Here is a 20,233-nt window from a genome sequence, read left to right on the forward strand (position 1 = left end):
TTAATAACAAGTTCTCCAGAGTCTGAAAGCAAGGATGAGTTCTGCTTAAACTTATTCAATGCCTCTCTGTCTGAAAGCAGAAATGGAGTTTTTGCCTGGGTAGAAGGATGATATTTACTTTAGGCTCTGAAAAAGTTCAAACTTAGGTCAAGATTTTTAGAATGGGAAAAGTTCTTTGTCACAAGCCACAAGTTCAAATGTTGGTGAACGGCTCATTGTCAGGAAAACTTGAACTGGGACGGGTTACAAGACAATGATGTCCCATTGGTCAATATTGTTCGTCTGTCCTTTCGAGCCAATAGCAATTAAGCTACGGCAAATGGAAGGTTTTGTAGGACTCCCTGTGAGAAAAAAGATGCTTCAATTAAGCATGCTTGAGGACAATATATTGTTTTTTTCTGGGAAATGCTGAAGAAAATATTGCACCCATAATAAGAGAGATTGATGGGCTTGAGACCCCTAAGTCTTTAAAGATCAGCTATAAAAAGTCCCAAGAACTCTGTCTAGGTTCTTTTGAAGGAGGAATGAAGATCTCCTTTTCCATTTTCCATTGCAGATAGAGATTTAAAGTATCTGATCAAAAAAAGATTTGCTGGGGAATTTCTTTTATTTTTTTAAGTATTGGGGAGAAGTGTTTGTGCTTTTTATAGTCAGCAAGGCAGCCAATAAGCAGAAGATAGTGGGGTAGATTTTCAGACGAGCGCGAACAGCCTACTTTTGTTTGCGCTCCAGGCGCAAACAAAAGTACGCTGGATTTTAGTAGATACGCGCGTAGTCGCGCGTATCTACTAAAATCCTGGATCGGCGCGCGCAAGGCTATCGATTTTGTATAGCCTGCGCGCGCCGAGCCGCGCTGCCTCCCCCCGTTCCCTCCAAGGCCGCTCCGAAATCGGAGCGGCCTTGGAGGGAACTTTCCTTTGCCCTCCCCTCACCTTCCCCTCCCTTCCCCTACCTAACCCACCCGCCCGGCCCTGTCTACACCCCCCCCTTACCTTTGTCGGGGGATTTACGCCTCCCGGAGGGAGACGTAAATCCCCGCGCGCCAGCGGGCCTGCTGCGCGCCGGGCCGCGACCTGGGGGTGGGTACGGAGGGCGCGGCCACGCCCCCGGGCCGTAGCCACGCCCCGTACCCGCCCCCAAAACGCTGCCGACACGCCCCCGGAACGCCGCGGCGACCGGGCCCGCCCCCCGACACGCCCCCCTCCGAGAACCCCGGGACTTACGCGAGTCCCGGGGCTCTGCGCGCGCCGGGAGGCCTATGTAAAATAGGCTTCCCGGCGCGCAGGGCCCTGCTCGCCTAAATCCGCCCGGTTTTGGGCGGATTTAGGCGAGCAGGGCTCTGAAAATCTACCCCAGTGTGTTTGTAAATTTGAAAAAAAAAAAAAAAAAGGGACCCAGAAGCTAGAAATAAGCTGGGAGCAGTGTATACCTAAGGAAAAAGGTTGAAAGGTTCAGTTACTCACCTTGGAATGGAGATAAGGTAGTGTGGTTTGATTTGATTAGCTATCAACATTTGTTATTCATGACAGCAGTGAGTCACTCAGGCTCACTAAGTGAAGTGTTAAGGTTGTGTGAATGATTTGATTAGGTGCCCTCAATCGTTAATCAAAACAGCAGTGAGTCACCCAGGCCCACTAACTGTAGTGTAAATCTCCAAAGGGATTGCTTTGCAATAATTTACCTTCGAAGCACAATACATATTGGAAGGGAAGAACTCAGTAACCCACAATCCAGTGGGAGCACCGAGAGGAGAGGATCACCTTGCTGGTGTCTGAAAGAATCTGCAAGTTTTGCTTTGGACATTTTATTTGTTTTAATTATTGGGGAGAAGCAAACTATGGGTGCTAGAGCTCTGCCCTATATAAGGAAGATGACTTATGCTGACTGCTTAATCGGAGGTTAAAGAGCTGGGAGATGTGGAGATCGTGCAGATCTAGTGGAGAAAAAGCCGGGCCCCTAATGTGAGCAGTTTGTTAAGCTGTACGCTCCAGAATCTGGTATGCACATCTTTGTTTATTCTGAACAGTTGTTTCACTAAACGTTTTCACACACAATAGCTTTCTGTCGAACTCTTCTGTACAGTGCATAGACTTGAGAGATCGGTATCCGAGTCTCTCCACTTTTTATGTAAGCACATTCTCTGGAAGTTTTCGAGATACAATGATAGATATTGTCTGACCAGGTAAAAAAGCTTTCATTTCTTTTTTTTCCTTTAAGTGTGTAGGTTGTTTTTTTTTCATATTATCCATTCCTTGACTGTGTTTCACGGACTGAATTTGAAAATCCGCATTGTGCTGGTTCTGTGTCAGCGTTTTAGAAAAAGCATTCTCAGGGGATGGATTTAGCATTTAGGGCTCACACTGCACATCTCTTTCAGAGTGGACCTCGTGGTGCAATGGCAGCGCATCTGACTCCAGATCAGAAGGGTGCGTGTTCAAATCACGTCGGGGTCAAGCTCGGGCTCCCATATATCCCCCCTCCCCCAGACCTTTAATATATCTTTTCTTTTCAAGCTCACTTTCAGGAAACTCACTTATTGTTCCTATTATATGTTCAAATAAAGAGAAAGAAACAGTGTAGCAAAAAGAGAAGACCAATTCGGAGAACCGTAGTTGAACAGTGCAACTCGTATACCAGTAGTTTTTAGAAGATGGGGCTGTGCATTTCACATGCAGCTACAGCAGGACCTCGGTGCTCCTCTAGCGGGAACAGCACTGTACGCATTCTGTGGAGAAAAAAAAAAAGCAGGCATCAGAAGGGCGAAACAAATTGAGGCTAGAAGAAATAATGTTTCCATAATTTTAAGACTAGGAGGAAAAGTGTGCAAATGTATGACAAGGTGGCCGAGTGGTGAAGGCGATGGACTGCTAATCCATTGTGCTCTGCATGCATGGGTTCGAATCCCATCCTTGTCGGTAGGTCTTTGTTTTCATCTATATCACTTCTCACTCTTAACATCTCCTCACTCTGCTAGTTCTAACTTGCTGCACCTTGGCCGAAAGTCACAGAACAAGGCAGCAGAAAATGCCCATGTAGTTTGACTGCAGGCTTTACCCTGTACAGAGGGTCAAGTGTGCTTGGGGCTGTGGGCAAACCATATTTCTCAAACATCTTGCTTTATTGAAATAAGCATAGATACACAAGGCACCCTGTATGTCCCAACAGAGTGGTATTCAGGCAAGCTGGACAAAATGGTCAAGAACAGTAACGCACATTAGTAAACAGAATGCTTGCGCCTCTGAAGCCGAGGCCTCGCATGGCAGCTACTGCTGCAATCTTCCCATCCTAAAAGCTCCTTAATTTCCTATCTTTCACTTTTCGACCATGAAAACTCCATTTTCTCCATCTGCATTTGCAGAGTCCAAATGGCAGCTGGATGTTTATGAAGAATTCTCATTTCAGGTTAAGAGGATATCTGAGAATTTCCTTCATTTATGGCACCGGGTTCATAATTCAAAATCAAGAATGGTATCTCCACCATGCAGAGATTAAGCCAGAAATATCAGGAGCAGAGCATAGTGTAAGAACAATCAGGAGCAGAGCAAAGACCAGCAATACTGGGGAGAAGAGAACAGGGCAGCAGCAATCGGGAGCAAGGCATAACAGGCCATGGCAGCATTGAGGAGCAGGTGGGGAAAGAGTTGAGGAGAGAGAAAAAAAGGCATGGGGAAAGTTGAGGTTTGTGTTGGGTTGGAGAAGCAAGCAGAGTAGGGGAGTCTCAACTGCTCACATGAGAGATGTCCCAGTCTTGGCCATCATTTACTATGTTAATAACAAGTTCTCCAGAGTCTGAAAGCAAGGATGAGTTCTGCTTAAACTTATTCAATGCCTCTCTGTCTGAAAGCAGAAATGGAGTTTTTGCCTGGGTAGAAGGATGATATTTACTTTAGGCTCTGAAAAAGTTCAAACTTAGGTCAAGATTTTTAGAATGGGAAAAGTTCTTTGTCACAAGCCACAAGTTCAAATGTTGGTGAACGGCTCATTGTCAGGAAAACTTGAACTGGGACGGGTTACAAGACAATGATGTCCCATTTGGTCAATATTGTTCGTCTGTCCTTTCGAGCCAATAGCAATTAAGCTACGGCAAATGGAAGGTTTTGTAGGACTCCCTGTGAGAAAAAAGATGCTTCAATTAAGCATGCTTGAGGACAATATATTGTTTTTTTCTGGGAAATGCTGAAGAAAATATTGCACCCATAATAAGAGAGATTGATGGGCTTGAGACCCCTAAGTCTTTAAAGATCAGCTATAAAAAGTCCCAAGAACTCTGTCTAGGTTCTTTTGAAGGAGGAATGAAGATCTCCTTTTCCATTTTCCATTGCAGATAGAGATTTAAAGTATCTGATCAAAAAAAAGATTTGCTGGGGAATTTCTTTTATTTTTTTAAGTATTGGGGAGAAGTGTTTGTGCTTTTTATAGTCAGCAAGGCAGCCAATAAGCAGAAGATAGTGTGTTTGTAAATTTGAAAAAAAAAAAAAAAAGGGACCCAGAAGCTAGAAATAAGCTGGGAGCAGTGTATACCTAAGGAAAAAGGTTGAAAGGTTCAGTTACTCACCTTGGAATGGAGATAAGGTAGTGTGGTTTGATTTGATTAGCTATCAACATTTGTTATTCATGACAGCAGTGAGTCACTCAGGCTCACTAAGTGAAGTGTTAAGGTTGTGTGAATGATTTGATTAGGTGCCCTCAATCGTTAATCAAAACAGCAGTGAGTCACCCAGGCCCACTAACTGTAGTGTAAATCTCCAAAGGGATTGCTTTGCAATAATTTACCTTCGAAGCACAATACATATTGGAAGGGAAGAACTCAGTAACCCACAATCCAGTGGGAGCACCGAGAGGAGAGGATCACCTTGCTGGTGTCTGAAAGAATCTGCAAGTTTTGCTTTGGACATTTTATTTGTTTTAATTATTGGGGAGAAGCAAACTATGGGTGCTAGAGCTCTGCCCTATATATGGAAGATGACTTATGCTGACTGCTTAATCGGAGGTTAAAGAGCTGGGAGATGTGGAGATCGTGCAGATCTAGTGGAGAAAAAGCCGGGCCCCTAATGTGAGCAGTTTGTTAAGCTGTACGCTCCAGAATCTGGTATGCACATCTTTGTTTATTCTGAACAGTTGTTTCACTAAACGTTTTCACACACAATAGCTTTCTGTCGAACTCTTCTGTACAGTGCATAGACTTGAGAGATCGGTATCCGAGTCTCTCCACTTTTTATGTAAGCACATTCTCTGGAAGTTTTCGAGATACAATGATAGATATTGTCTGACCAGGTAAAAAAGCTTTCATTTCTTTTTTTTCCTTTAAGTTTGTAGGTTGTTTTTTTTTCATATTATCCATTCCTTGACTGTGTTTCACGGACTGAATTTGAAAATCCGCATTGTGCTGGTTCTGTGTCAGCGTTTTAGAAAAAGCATTCTCAGGGGATGGATTTAGCATTTAGGGCTCACACTGCACATCTCTTTCAGAGTGGACCTCGTGGCGCAATGGCAGCGCATCTGACTCCAGATCAGAAGGGTGCGTGTTCAAATCACGTCGGGGTCAAGCTTGGGCTCCCATATATCCCCCCTCCCCCAGACCTTTAATATATCTTTTCTTTTCAAGCTCACTTTCAGGAAACTCACTTATTGTTCCTATTATATGTTCAAATAAAGAGAAAGAAACAGTGTAGCAAAAAGAGAAGACCAATTCGGAGAACCGTAGTTGAACAGTGCAACTCGTATACCAGTAGTTTTTAGAAGATGGGGCTGTGCATTTCACATGCAGCTACAGCAGGACCTCGGTGCTCCTCTAGCGGGAACAGCACTGTACGCATTCTGTGGAGAAAAAAAAAAAGCAGGCATCAGAAGGGCGAAACAAATTGAGGCTAGAAGAAATAATGTTTCCATAATTTTAAGACTAGGAGGAAAAGTGTGCAAATGTATGACAAGGTGGCCGAGTGGTGAAGGCGATGGACTGCTAATCCATTGTGCTCTGCATGCATGGGTTCGAATCCCATCCTTGTCGGTAGGTCTTTGTTTTCATCTATATCACTTCTCACTCTTAACATCTCCTCACTCTGCTAGTTCTAACTTGCTGCACCTTGGCCGAAAGTCACAGAACAAGGCAGCAGAAAATGCCCATGTAGTTTGACTGCAGGCTTTACCCTGTACAGAGGGTCAAGTGTGCTTGGGGCTGTGGGCAAACCATATTTCTCAAACATCTTGCTTTATTGAAATAAGCATAGATACACAAGGCACCCTATATGTCCCAACAGAGTGGTATTCAGGCAAGCTGGACAAAATGGTCAAGAACAGTAACGCACATTAGTAAACAGAATGCTTGCGCCTCTGAAGCCGAGGCCTCGCATGGCAGCTACTGCTGCAATCTTCCCATCCTAAAAGCTCCTTAATTTCCTATCTTTCACTTTTCGACCATGAAAACTCCATTTTCTCCATCTGCATTTGCAGAGTCCAAATGGCAGCTGGATGTTTATGAAGAATTCTCATTTCAGGTTAAGAGGATATCTGAGAATTTCCTTCATTTATGGCACCGGGTTCATAATTCAAAATCAAGAATGGTATCTCCACCATGCAGAGATTAAGCCAGAAATATCAGGAGCAGAGCATAGTGTAAGAACAATCAGGAGCAGAGCAAAGACCAGCAATACTGGGGAGAAGAGAACAGGGCAGCAGCAATCGGGAGCAAGGCATAACAGGCCATGGCAGCATTGAGGAGCAGGTGGGGAAAGAGTTGAGGAGAGAGAAAAAAAGGCATGGGGAAAGTTGAGGTTTGTGTTGGGTTGGAGAAGCAAGCAGAGTAGGGGAGTCTCAACTGCTCACATGAGAGATGTCCCAGTCTTGGCCATCATTTACTATGTTAATAACAAGTTCTCCAGAGTCTGAAAGCAAGGATGAGTTCTGCTTAAACTTATTCAATGCCTCTCTGTCTGAAAGCAGAAATGGAGTTTTTGCCTGGGTAGAAGGATGATATTTACTTTAGGCTCTGAAAAAGTTCAAACTTAGGTCAAGATTTTTAGAATGGGAAAAGTTCTTTGTCACAAGCCACAAGTTCAAATGTTGGTGAACGGCTCATTGTCAGGAAAACTTGAACTGGGACGGGTTACAAGACAATGATGTCCCATTTGGTCAATATTGTTCGTCTGTCCTTTCGAGCCAATAGCAATTAAGCTACGGCAAATGGAAGGTTTTGTAGGACTCCCTGTGAGAAAAAAGATGCTTCAATTAAGCATGCTTGAGGACAATATATTGTTTTTTTCTGGGAAATGCTGAAGAAAATATTGCACCCATAATAAGAGAGATTGATGGGCTTGAGACCCCTAAGTCTTTAAAGATCAGCTATAAAAAGTCCCAAGAACTCTGTCTAGGTTCTTTTGAAGGAGGAATGAAGATCTCCTTTTCCATTTTCCATTGCAGATAGAGATTTAAAGTATCTGATCAAAAAAAAGATTTGCTGGGGAATTTCTTTTATTTTTTTAAGTATTGGGGAGAAGTGTTTGTGCTTTTTATAGTCAGCAAGGCAGCCAATAAGCAGAAGATAGTGTGTTTGTAAATTTGAAAAAAAAAAAAAAAAAGGGACCCAGAAGCTAGAAATAAGCTGGGAGCAGTGTATACCTAAGGAAAAAGGTTGAAAGGTTCAGTTACTCACCTTGGAATGGAGATAAGGTAGTGTGGTTTGATTTGATTAGCTATCAACATTTGTTATTCATGACAGCAGTGAGTCACTCAGGCTCACTAAGTGAAGTGTTAAGGTTGTGTGAATGATTTGATTAGGTGCCCTCAATCGTTAATCAAAACAGCAGTGAGTCACCCAGGCCCACTAACTGTAGTGTAAATCTCCAAAGGGATTGCTTTGCAATAATTTACCTTCGAAGCACAATACATATTGGAAGGGAAGAACTCAGTAACCCACAATCCAGTGGGAGCACCGAGAGGAGAGGATCACCTTGCTGGTGTCTGAAAGAATCTGCAAGTTTTGCTTTGGACATTTTATTTGTTTTAATTATTGGGGAGAAGCAAACTATGGGTGCTAGAGCTCTGCCCTATATATGGAAGATGACTTATGCTGACTGCTTAATCGGAGGTTAAAGAGCTGGGAGATGTGGAGATCTTGCAGATCTAGTGGAGAAAAAGCCAGGCCCCTAATGTGAGCAGTTTGTTAAGCTGTACGCTCCAGAATCTGGTATGCACATCTTTGTTTATTCTGAACAGTTGTTTCACTAAACGTTTTCACACACAATAGCTTTCTGTCGAACTCTTCTGTACAGTGCATAGACTTGAGAGATCGGTATCCGAGTCTCTCCACTTTTTATGTAAGCACATTCTCTGGAAGTTTTCGAGATACAATGATAGATATTTTCTGACCAGGTGAAAAAGCTTTCATTTCTTTTTTTTCCTTTAAGTTTGTAGGTTGTTTTTTTTTCATATTATCCATTCCTTGACTGTGTTTCACGGACTGAATTTGAAAATCCGCATTGTGCTGGTTCTGTGTCAGCGTTTTAGAAAAAGCATTCTCAGGGGATGGATTTAGCATTTAGGGCTCACACTGCACATCTCTTTCAGAGTGGACCTCGTGGCGCAATGGCAGCGCATCTGACTCCAGATCAGAAGGGTGCGTGTTCAAATCATGTCGGGGTCAAGCTCGGGCTCCCGTATATCCCCCCTCCCCAGACCTTTAATATATCTTTTCTTTTCAAGCTCACTTTCAGGAAACTCACTTATTGTTCCTATTATATGTTCAAATAAAGAGAAAGAAACAGTGTAGCAAAAAGAGAAGATCAATTCGGAGAACCGTAGTTGAACAGTGCAACTCGTATACCAGTAGTTTTTAGAAGATGGGGCTGTGCATTTCACATGCAGCTACAGCAGGACCTCGGTGCTCCTCTAGCGGGAACAGCACTGTACGCATTCTGTGGAGAAAAAAAAAAAGCAGGCATCAGAAGAGCGAAACAAATTGAGGCTAGAAGAAATAATGTTTCCATAATTTTAAGACTAGGAGGAAAAGTGTGCAAATATATGACAAGGTGGCCGAGTGGTGAAGGCAATGGACTGCTAATCCATTGTGCTCTGCATGCATGGGTTCGAATCCCATCCTTGTCGGTAGGTCTTTGTTTTCATCTATATCACTTCTCACTCTTAACATCTCCTCACTCTGCTAGTTCTAACTTGCTGCACCTTGGCCGAAAGTCACAGAACAAGGCAGCAGAAAATGCCCATGTAGTTTGACTGCAGGCTTTACCCTGTACAGAGGGTCAAGTGTGCTTGGGGCTGTGGGCAAACCATATTTCTCAAACATCTTGCTTTATTGAAATAAGCATAGATACACAAGGCACCCTGTATGTCCCAACAGAGTGGTATTCAGGCAAGCTGGACAAAATGGTCAAGAACAGTAACGCACATTAGTAAACAGAATGCTTGCGCCTCTGAAGCCGAGGCCTCGCATGGCAGCTACTGCTGCAATCTTCCCATCCTAAAAGCTCCTTAATTTCCTATCTTTCACTTTTCGACCATGAAAACTCCATTTTCTCCATCTGCATTTGCAGAGTCCAAATGGCAGCTGGATGTTTATGAAGAATTCTCATTTCAGGTTAAGAGGATATCTGAGAATTTCCTTCATTTATGGCACCGGGTTCATAATTCAAAATCAAGAATGGTATCTCCACCATGCAGAGATTAAGCCAGAAATATCAGGAGCAGAGCATAGTGTAAGAACAATCAGGAGCAGAGCAAAGACCAGCAATACTGGGGAGAAGAGAACAGGGCAGCAGCAATCGGGAGCAAGGCATAACAGGCCATGGCAGCATTGAGGAGCAGGTGGGGAAAGAGTTGAGGAGAGAGAAAAAAAGGCATGGGGAAAGTTGAGGTTTGTGTTGGGTTGGAGAAGCAAGCAGAGTAGGGGAGTCTCAACTGCTCACATGAGAGATGTCCCAGTCTTGGCCATCATTTACTATGTTAATAACAAGTTCTCCAGAGTCTGAAAGCAAGGATGAGTTCTGCTTAAACTTATTCAATGCCTCTCTGTCTGAAAGCAGAAATGGAGTTTTTGCCTGGGTAGAAGGATGATATTTACTTTAGGCTCTGAAAAAGTTCAAACTTAGGTCAAGATTTTTAGAATGGGAAAAGTTCTTTGTCACAAGCCACAAGTTCAAATGTTGGTGAACGGCTCATTGTCAGGAAAACTTGAACTGGGACGGCTTACAAGACAATGATGTCCCATTTGGTCAATATTGTTCGTCTGTCCTTTCGAGCCAATAGCAATTAAGCTACGGCAAATGGAAGGTTTTGTAGGACTCCCTGTGAGAAAATAGATGCTTCAATTAAGCATGCTTGAGGACAATATATTGTTTTTTTCTGGGAAATGCTGAAGAAAATATTGCACCCATAATAAGAGAGATTGATGGGCTTGAGACCCCTAAGTCTTTAAAGATCAGCTAGAAAAAGTCCCAAGAACTCTGTCTAGGTTCTTTTGAAGGAGGAATGAAGATCTCCTTTTCCATTTTCCATTGCAGATAGAGATTTAAAGTATCTGATCAAAAAAAAGATTTGCTGGGGAATTTCTTTTATTTTTTTAAGTATTGGGGAGAAGTGTTTGTGCTTTTTATAGTCAGCAAGGCAGCCAATAAGCAGAAGATAGTGTGTTTGTAAATTTGAAAAAAAAAAAAAAAAAAGGGACCCAGAAGCTAGAAATAAGCTGGGAGCAGTGTATACCTAAGGAAAAAGGTTGAAAAGTTCAGTTACTCACCTTGGAATGGTGATAAGGTAGTGTGGTTTGATTTGATTAGCTATCAACATTTGTTATTCATGACAGCAGTGAGTCACTCAGGCTCACTAAGTGAAGTGTTAAGGTTGTGTGAATGATTTGATTAGGTGCCCTCAATCGTTAATCAAAACAGCAGTGAGTCACCCAGGCCCACTAACTGTAGTGTAAATCTCCAAAGGGATTGCTTTGCAATAATTTACCTTCGAAGCACAATGCATATTGGAAGGGAAGAACTCAGTAACCCACAATCCAGTGGGAGCACTGAGAGGAGAGGATCACCTTGCTGGTGTCTGAAAGAATCTGCAAGTTTTGCTTTGGACATTTTATTTGTTTTAATTATTGGGGAGAAGCAAACTGTGGGTGCTAGAGCTCTGCCCTATATATGGAAGATGACTTATGCTGACTGCTTAATCGGAGGTTAAAGAGCTGGGAGATGTGGAGATCGTGCAGATCTAGTGGAGAAAAAGCCGGGCCCCTAATGTGAGCAGTTTGTTAAGCTGTACGCTCCAGAATCTGGTATGCACATCTTTGTTTATTCTGAACAGTTGTTTCACTAAACGTTTTCACACACAATAGCTTTCTGTCGAACTCTTCTGTACAGTGCATAGACTTGAGAGATCGGTATCCGAGTCTCTCCACTTTTTATGTAAGCACATTCTCTGGAAGTTTTCGAGATACAATGATAGATATTGTCTGACCAGGTAAAAAAGCTTTCATTTCTTTTTTGTCCTTTAAGTTTGTAGGTTGTTTTTTTTTCATATTATCCATTCCTTGACTGTGTTTCACGGACTGAATTTGAAAATCCGCATTGTGCTGGTTCTGTGTCAGCGTTTTCGAAAAAGCATTCTCAGGGGATGGATTTAGCATTTAGGGCTCACACTGCACTTCTCTTTCAGAGTGGACCTCGTGGCACAATGGCAGCGCATCTGACTCCAGATCAGAAGGATGCATGTTCAAATCAAGTGGGGGTCAAGCTCGGGCTCCCATATATCCCCCCTCCCTCTGACCTTTAATATATCTTTTCTTTTCAAGCTCACTTTCAGGAAACTCACTTATTGTTCCTATTATATGTTTAAATAAAGAGAAAGAAACAGTGTAGCAAAAAGAGAAGACCAATTCGGAGAACCGTAGTTGAACAGTGCAACTCATATACCAGTAGTTTTTAGAAGATGGGGCTGTGCATTTCACATGCAGCTACAGCAGGACCTCGGTGCTCCTCTAGCGGGAACAGCACTGTACGCATTCTGTGGAGAAAAAAAAAAAGCAGGCATCAGAAGGGCGAAACAAATTTAGGCTAGAAGAAATAATGTTTCCATAATTTTAAGACTAGGAGGAAAAGTGTGCAAATGTATGACAAGGTGGCCGAGTGGTGAAGGCGATGGACTGCTAATCCATTGTGCTCTGCATGCATGGGTTCGAATCCCATCCTTGTCGGTAGGTCTTTGTTTTCATCTATATCACTTCTCACTCTTAACATCTCCTCACTCTGCTAGTTCTAACTTGCTGCACCTTGGCCGAAAGTCACAGAACAAGGCAGCAGAAAATGCCCATGTAGTTTGACTGCAGGCTTTACCCTGTACAGAGGGTCAAGTGTGCTTGGGGCTGTGGGCAAACCATATTTCTCAAACATCTTGCTTTATTGAAATAAGCATAGATACACAAGGCACCCTGTATGTCCCAACAGAGTGATATTCAGGCAAGCTGGACAAAATGGTCAAGAACAGTAACGCACATTAGTAAACAGAATGCTTGCGCCTCTGAAGCCGAGGCCTCGCATGGCAGCTACTGCTGCAATCTTCCCATCCTAAAAGCTCCTTAATTTCCTATCTTTCACTTTTCGACCATGAAAACTCCATTTTCTCCATCTGCATTTGCAGAGTCCAAAAGGCAGCTGGATCTTTATGAAGAATTCTCATTTCAGGTTAAGAGGATATCTGAGAATTTCCTTCATTTATGGCACCGGGTTCATAATTCAAAATCAAGAATGGTATCTCCACCATGCAGAGATTAAGCCAGAAATATCAGGAGCAGAGCATAGTGTAAGAACAATCAGGAGCAGAGCAAAGACCAGCAATACTGGGGAGAAGAGAACAGGGCAGCAGCAATCGGGAGCAAGTCTCAACTGCTCACATGAGAGATGTCCCAGTCTTGGCCATCATTTACTATGTTAATAACAAGTTCTCCAGAGTCTGAAAGCAAGGATGAGTTCTGCTTAAACTTATTCAATGCCTCTCTGTCTGAAAGCAGAAATGGAGTTTTTGCCTGGGTAGAAGGATGATATTTACTTTAGGCTCTGAAAAAGTTCAAACTTAGGTCAAGATTTTTAGAATGGGAAAAGTTCTTTGTCACAAGCCACAAGTTCAAATGTTGGTGAACGGCTCATTGTCAGGAAAACTTGAACTGGGACGGGTTACAAGACAATGATGTCCCATTTGGTCAATATTGTTCGTCTGTCCTTTCGAGCCAATAGCAATTAAGCTACGGCAAATGGAAGGTTTTGTAGGACTCCCTGTGAGAAAAAAGATGCTTCAATTAAGCATGCTTGAGGACAATATATTGTTTTTTTCTGGGAAATGCTGAAGAAAATATTGCACCCATAATAAGAGAGATTTATGGGCTTGAGACCCCTAAGTCTTTAAAGATCAGCTATAAAAAGTCCCAAGAACTCTGTCTAGGTTCTTTTGAAGGAGGAATGAAGATCTCCTTTTCCATTTTCTATTGCAGATAGAGATTTAAAGTATCTGATCAAAAAAAAGATTTGCTGGGTAATTTCTTTTATTTTTTTAAGTATTGGGGAGAAGTGTTTGTGCTTTTTATAGTCAGCAAGGCAGCCAATAAGCAGAAGATAGTGTGTTTGTAAATTTGAAAAAAAAAAAAAAAAGGGACCCAGAAGCTAGAAATAAGCTGGGAGCAGTGTATACCTAAGGAAAAAGGTTGAAAAGTTCAGTTACTCACCTTGGAATGGTGATAAGGTAGTGTGGTTTGATTTGATTAGCTATCAACATTTGTTATTCATGACAGCAGTGAGTCACTCAGGCTCACTAAGTGAAGTGTTAAGGTTGTGTGAATGATTTGATTAGGTGCCCTCAATCGTTAATCAAAACAGCAGTGAGTCACCCAGGCCCACTAACTGTAGTGTAAATCTCCAAAGGGATTGCTTTGCAATAATTTACCTTCGAAGCACAATACATATTGGAAGGGAAGAACTCAGTAACCCACAATCCAGTGGGAGCACCGAGAGGAGAGGATCACCTTGCTGGTGTCTGAAAGAATCTGCAAGTTTTGCTTTGGACATTTTATTTGTTTTAATTATTGGGGAGAAGCCCTATATATGGAAGATGACTTATGCTGACTGCTTAATCGGAGGTTAAAGAGCTGGGAGATGTGGAGATCATGCAGATCTAGTGGAGAAAAAGCCGGGCCCCTAATGTGAGCAGTTTGTTAAGCTGTACGCTCCAGAATCTGGTATGCACATCTTTGTTTATTCTGAACAGTTGTTTCACTAAACGTTTTCACACACAATAGCTTTCTGTCGAACTCTTCTGTACAGTGCATAGACTTGAGAGATCGGTATCCGAGTCTCTCCACTTTTTATGTAAGCACATTCTCTGGAAGTTTTCGAGATACAATGATAGATATTGTCTGACCAGGTGAAAAAGCTTTCATTTCTTTTTTTTCCTGTAAGTTTGTAGGTTGTTTTTTTTTTCATATTATCCATTCCTTGACTGTGTTTCACGGACTGAATTTGAAAATCCGCATTGTGCTGGTTCTGTGTCAGCGTTTTAGAAAAAGCATTCTCAGGGGATGGATTTATCATTTAGGGCTCACACTGCACATCTTTGTCAGAGTGGACCTCATGGCGCAATGGCAGCGCATCTGACTCCAGATCAGAAGGGTGCGTGTTCAAATCACATTGGGCTCGGGCTCCCGTATATCTTCCCTCTCCCAGACCTTTAATATATCTTTTCTTTTCAAGCTCACTTTCAGGAAACTCACTTATTGTTCCTATTATATGTTCAAATAAAGAGAAAGAAACAGTGTAGCAAAAAGAGAAGACCAATTCGGAGAACCGTAGTTGAACAGTGCAACTCGTATACAGTAGTTTTTAGAAGTTGGGCTGTGCATTTCACATGCAGCTACAGCAGGACCTCGGTGCTCCTCTAGCGGGAACAGCACTGTACGCATTCTGTGGAGAAAAAAAAAAGCAGGCATCAGAAGGGCGAAACAAATTGAGGCTAGAAGAAATAATGTTTCCATAATTTTAAGACTAGGAGGAAAAGTGTGCAAATGTATGACAAGGTGGCCGAGTGGTGAAGGCGATGGACTGCTAATCTGTTGTGCTCTGCATGCATGGGTTCGAATCCCATCCTTGTCGGTAGGTCTTTGTTTTCATCTATATCACTTCTCACTCTTAACATCTCCTCACTCTGCTAGTTCTAACTTGCTGCACCTTGGCCGAAAGTCACAGAACAAGGCAGCAGAAAATGCCCATGTAGTTTGACTGCAGGCTTTACCCTGTACAGAGGGTCAAGTGTGCTTGGGGCTGTGGGCAAACCATATTTCTCAAACATCTTGCTTTATTGAAATAAGCATAGATACACAAGGCACCCTATATGTCCCAACAGAGTGGTATTCAGGCAAGCTGGACAAAATGGTCAAGAACAGTAATGCACATTAGTAAACAGAATGCTTGCGCCTCTGAAGCCGAGGCCTCGCATGGCGGCTACTGCTGCAATCTCCCCAATCCTAAAGGCTCCTTAATTTCCTATCTTTCACTTTTCGACCATGAAAACTCCATTTTCTCCATCTGCATTTGCAGAGTCCAAATGGCAGCTGGATGTTTATGAAGAATTCTCATTTCAGGTTAAGAGGATATCTGAGAATTTCCTTCATTTATGGCACCGGGTTCATAATTCAAAATCAAGAATGGTATCTCCACCATGCAGAGATTAAGCCAGAAATATCAGGAGCAGAGCATAGTGTAAGAAAAATCAGGAGCAGAACAAAGACCAGCAATACTGGGGAGAAGAGAACAGGGCAGCTGCAATCGGGAGCAAGGCATAACAGGCCATGGCAGCATTGAGGAGCAGGTGGGGAAAGAGTTGAGGAGAGAGAAAAAAAGGCATGGGGAAAGTTGAGGTTTGTGTTGGGTTGGAGAAGCAAGCAGAGTAGGGGAGTCTCAACTGCTCACATGAGAGATGTCCCAGTCTTGGCCATCATTTACTATGTTAATAACAAGTTCTCCAGAGTCTGAAAGCAAGGATGAGTTCTGCTTAAACTTATTCAATGCCTCTCTGTCTGAAAGCAGAAATGGAGTTTTTGCCTGGGTAGAAGGATGGTATTTACTTTAGGCTCTGAAAAAGTTCAAACTTAGGTCAAGATTTTTAGAATGGGAAAAGTTCTTTGTCACAAGCCACAAGTTCAAATGTTGGTGAACGGCTCATTGTCAGGAAAACTTGAACTGGGACGGGTTACAAGACAATGATGTCCCATTTGGTCAATATTGTTCGTCTGTCCTTTCGAGCCATTAGCAATTAAGCTACGGCAAATGGAAGGTTTTGTAGGACTCTCTGTGAGAAAAAAGATGCTTCAATTAAGCATGCTTGAGGACAATATATTGTTTTTTTCTGGGAAATGCTGAAGAAAATATTGCACCCATAATAAGAGAGATTGATGGGCTTGAGACCCCTAAGTCTTTAAAGATCAGCTATAAAAAGTCCCAAGAACTCTGTCTAGGTTCTTTTGAAGGAGGAATGAAGATCTCCTTTTCCATTTTCCATTGCAGATAGAGATTTAAAGTATCTGATCAAAAAAAAGATTTGCTGGGGAATTTCTTTTATTTTTTAAGTATTGGGGAGAAGTGTTTGTGCTTTTTATAGTCAGCAAGGCAGCCAATAAGCAGAAGATAGTGTGTTTGTAAATTTGAAAAAAAAAAAAAAAAAAGGGACCCAGAATCTAGAAATAAGCTGGGAGAAGTGAATACCTAAGGAAAAAGGTTGAAAAGTTCAGTTACTCACCTTGGAATGGTGATAAGGTAGTGTGGTTTGATTTGATTAGCTATCAACATTTGTTATTCATGACAGCAGTGAGTCACTCAGGCTCACTAAGTGAAGTGTTAAGGTTGTGTGAATGATTTGATTAGGTGCCATCAATCGTTAATCAAAACAGCAGTGAGTCACCCAGGCCCACTAACTGTAGTGTAAATCTCCAAAGGGATTGCTTTGCAATAATTTACCTTCGAAGCACAATACATATTGGAAGGGAAGAACTCAGTAACCCACAATCCAGTGGGAGCACCGAGAGGAGAGGATCACCTTGCTGGTGTCTGAAAGAATCTGCAAGTTTTGCTTTGGACATTTTATTTGTTTTAATTATTGGGGAGAAGCAAACTATGGGTGCTAGAGCTCTGCCCTATATATGGAAGATGACTTATGTTTGAGTACAATATATTGTTTTTTTCTGGGAAATGCTGAAGAAAACATTGCACCCATAATAAGAGAGATTGTTGGGCTTGAGACCCCTAAGTCTTTAAAGATCAGCTATAAAAAGTCCCAAGAACTCTGTCTAGGCTCTTTTGAAGGAGGAATGAAGATCTCCTTTTCTATTTTCCATTGCAGATAGAGATTTAAAGTATCTGATAAAAAAAAAGATTTGCTGGGGAATTTTTTTTAATTTTTTTAAGTATTGGGGAGAAGTGTTTGTGCTTTTTATAGTCAGCAAGGCAGCCAATAAGCAGAAGATAGTGTGATACTATCCGAAAGATAGTATCACACTATCTACTACTGCCATTGGTCAGCCGACATGGTAGGAGCACAAGATGGCGCCGGCCATCCATTGCTCCTACCATGTGACAGGGGCCGACCAATGGCACTGGTAGCCCCTGAGACATAGTAAGAGCAAAGGCTATCGGCGCAATTTTGAATACCGGCAGCTGACGTCCCGAGTGCAGGAGATCGCTCCAGGACCCCCGCTGGACCACCAGGGATTTTGGCAAGTCTTGGGGGGGGGGTCAGGAAGGTGGGGGGTTGTAGTTAATTAAATTTAAAGGGTTGGGATGGGTGTTTTTTTGGGAAACGAATACATATGTAACTAATGAACGGATCGGGGTCCCCCAAGAACGGATGCAACGGATTTGGGTCCAGACGAATATGAATACTGAATTGGACAAATCCGTCCCTACTGCACATCTCTACTTTTCTTAAGTAAGGTGTTTACTGTTTGAGTACTGGAAATTGGTGCTGTTTTGGTGTAGGATGTTTACTATTTATGCAATTTCTGTTCAGACAGTATATGTATCTTTCCCTTGAGTCATTCTTAACAATAAAAATAATACTGGGGCTTTATTTTTTATTTCCGCCATGAATTGTAATGAGCAGTGTGTCACACATGTGAGCGTGGTCTGTTAGGTGTGTCATGATGGGAAAAAGGTTGAGAACCACTGGTCTAAACAAACAGCAATACTTTTAATTTGGTTCTTAATGTGAAAACATGAGGTTTCCAAGGAGATAGTATCTTTGACAAAGGTGAAGTATGGACTATGTATAGCTAGAAACTCTGTTTTCGCACATTGAGTGAAAGTTTATTGTGGTTAAACCAAGCTTTAAAGGTGCAAAAGCAGATAATTAGATGTTCTAGTGTATCTTGCCAAGAGGATCAACACATAAACCTGTTGCGCCCGTTGGGCGCAGACGGCTGCAACCTTTGCTGCTCACCTCTCTTTTCCCTGCACCAGTGATTCTCAGAGCCATGCAGGGCCGGCAGAACCACTAGGCGAGTTAGGCCTGTGCCTAGGGCGCCGAGATTTAGGGGGCGCCGTGGCAGGCAGCAAAATTTGTAAAGGGCAAAAAGTGCCCTTTCAAAATTCTGCCAGCCTTTGACTCGCCTAGATGGAGACCAAGCGCCGAGATTTAGGGGGCGCCGCGGCAGGCAGCCAGCTCCCGACTCGCCCTGCCGCCCCGCCAGTGTCACCCTACCGACACCCCCCTAGTGGTCCAGCGGAGGTCCCGGGAGCGATCTGCCGCTCCCGGGGCCTCGGCTGCCACTAAGCAAAATGGCGCTGGTGACCTTTAGCCCCTACCATGTGACAGGGGCTGAAGGCCACCGGCGCCATTTTGCTTAGTGGCAGCCGAGGCCCCGGGAGTGGCAGATCGCTCCCGGGCCCTCCGCTGGACCACCGGGGGGGCTTCGGGAGGGTGACACTTGGGGGGGAGGCAGGGAGAGTCGGGGGCTGGCTGCCTGCCGCGGCGCCCCTTAAGTCTCGGCGGCTGGTTTCCGGCTGCACCGATCTTCCTTTCTTCGGCCACGTGATCAGCTAGACCAGCTGCGCCGATCTTCTTTCTGTGTGTGTGTGTGTGTGTGTGTGTATGTGTATGTGATGTGATGTATATGTAAGAAAGGAATGGAGCTTCTGTGTATGTGTGTATGTGATGTGTATGTAAGAAAGGAATGGAGCTTCTGTGTGTGTGTATGTGATGTGTATGTGAGAAAGGAATCTGCCAGTTTAAAAAAATGAAGTGTGATAATACATATACCTCAACTTTTGTGCTGATTTTGTTGAAAAGTTGGATGAAAGATGAAATTACTAAATTTTAAGAATCCCTCTGCTGGAAAATAAAATTTAACAAAGTGGGTAGAGACAAATACTAAAGTGGGTAGAGACAAATATTAAAGTAAAAAAAAAAAAATTAAAGTATTTAACATGTTCATCTCAGCAAAATCACAAATTTAAGATACTGATGCCAGGTGGGTTTTGTTTTTGGGTTTTTTTAAGCATAATTTAAGCATGAAGACTAGAATAGTTCCAATCTGAAACAGTTTTGCTTTTTTTTTTTTTTTTTTTTTAAGCCTTTAGAAAATGTATATTTTTAAATGACTAAGACTGGAGTCTTCCCATTTAAAAGGGAAGCTGACTAAGGATGTCTTTCTGTTCCATATCTCCCACATGAATAATCATACGACTGATAGTTTGAAGAAAGACACTTGCTTTATTGCCTGAAAGCATAAAACAAGAGAAGGTGTAGGTGGCTGTCCCTTGGAAGCACAGAACCTGAAGGAAGGGTGTCATTTCGCCTTCTGATAGGAATGTGGTTTTCTTATTTAATGGTTGGGAGCATCACTTTCACTTTTAATAAAAGTGAAAAATGCTGTAAGTCTGAAAGCAAGGTGCTTCTGTGAGTGTAATGTGTATGTGAGACAGGGAGAGTGCTTGTGTGTGTCAGTGTGTGTGTGCGAGAGAGATGGAGCATGTTTTTGGCTGGCTTGTGGCTGTGAGAGAGGGCATGTGTGTGATTGAGCCTGTTTGTAAGTGAGATAGAACGTGTGTGATTGAGAGCTTGTGTGTAAGTGAAATAGAGAGAGCATATGTGTGTGATTGAAAGCCTGTGTGTTAGTAAGAGAGAGCGAGAGCATTGTGTGATTGAGAGAGACTGGCCAGAGAGGTGACTGGTATGTGTGTGTGTGTGTGTGTGAGAGAGG

The 20,233-nt window shown here is 42.7% G+C and overlaps 8 non-coding genes across 8 annotated transcripts; all 8 read left to right on the plus strand.

The window, feature by feature from the left end:
* The first annotated feature begins 2,381 nt into the window (after positions 1 to 2,381).
* Positions 2,382 to 2,453, plus strand: TRNAW-CCA. The gene has a single exon. It is a non-coding gene; the product is annotated as a tRNA-Trp (tRNA).
* Positions 2,454 to 2,833: 380 nt separating this feature from the next.
* On the plus strand, positions 2,834 to 2,915 carry TRNAS-GCU. Its single transcript has one exon. It is a non-coding gene; the product is annotated as a tRNA-Ser (tRNA).
* Positions 2,916 to 5,473: 2,558 nt separating this feature from the next.
* On the plus strand, positions 5,474 to 5,545 carry TRNAW-CCA. The gene has a single exon. It is a non-coding gene; the product is annotated as a tRNA-Trp (tRNA).
* Positions 5,546 to 5,925: 380 nt separating this feature from the next.
* On the plus strand, positions 5,926 to 6,007 carry TRNAS-GCU. Its single transcript has one exon. It is a non-coding gene; the product is annotated as a tRNA-Ser (tRNA).
* A 2,559-nt stretch (positions 6,008 to 8,566) lies between these two features.
* Positions 8,567 to 8,638, plus strand: TRNAW-CCA. The gene has a single exon. It is a non-coding gene; the product is annotated as a tRNA-Trp (tRNA).
* A 379-nt stretch (positions 8,639 to 9,017) lies between these two features.
* Positions 9,018 to 9,099, plus strand: TRNAS-GCU. Its single transcript has one exon. It is a non-coding gene; the product is annotated as a tRNA-Ser (tRNA).
* A 3,012-nt stretch (positions 9,100 to 12,111) lies between these two features.
* On the plus strand, positions 12,112 to 12,193 carry TRNAS-GCU. Its single transcript has one exon. It is a non-coding gene; the product is annotated as a tRNA-Ser (tRNA).
* A 2,859-nt stretch (positions 12,194 to 15,052) lies between these two features.
* On the plus strand, positions 15,053 to 15,134 carry TRNAS-GCU. Its single transcript has one exon. It is a non-coding gene; the product is annotated as a tRNA-Ser (tRNA).
* Positions 15,135 to 20,233: the final 5,099 nt, after the last annotated feature.

Source organism: Rhinatrema bivittatum, chromosome 3 (genome assembly GCF_901001135.1).
Source record: "Rhinatrema bivittatum chromosome 3, aRhiBiv1.1, whole genome shotgun sequence".
NCBI lineage: Eukaryota > Metazoa > Chordata > Amphibia > Gymnophiona > Rhinatrematidae > Rhinatrema > Rhinatrema bivittatum.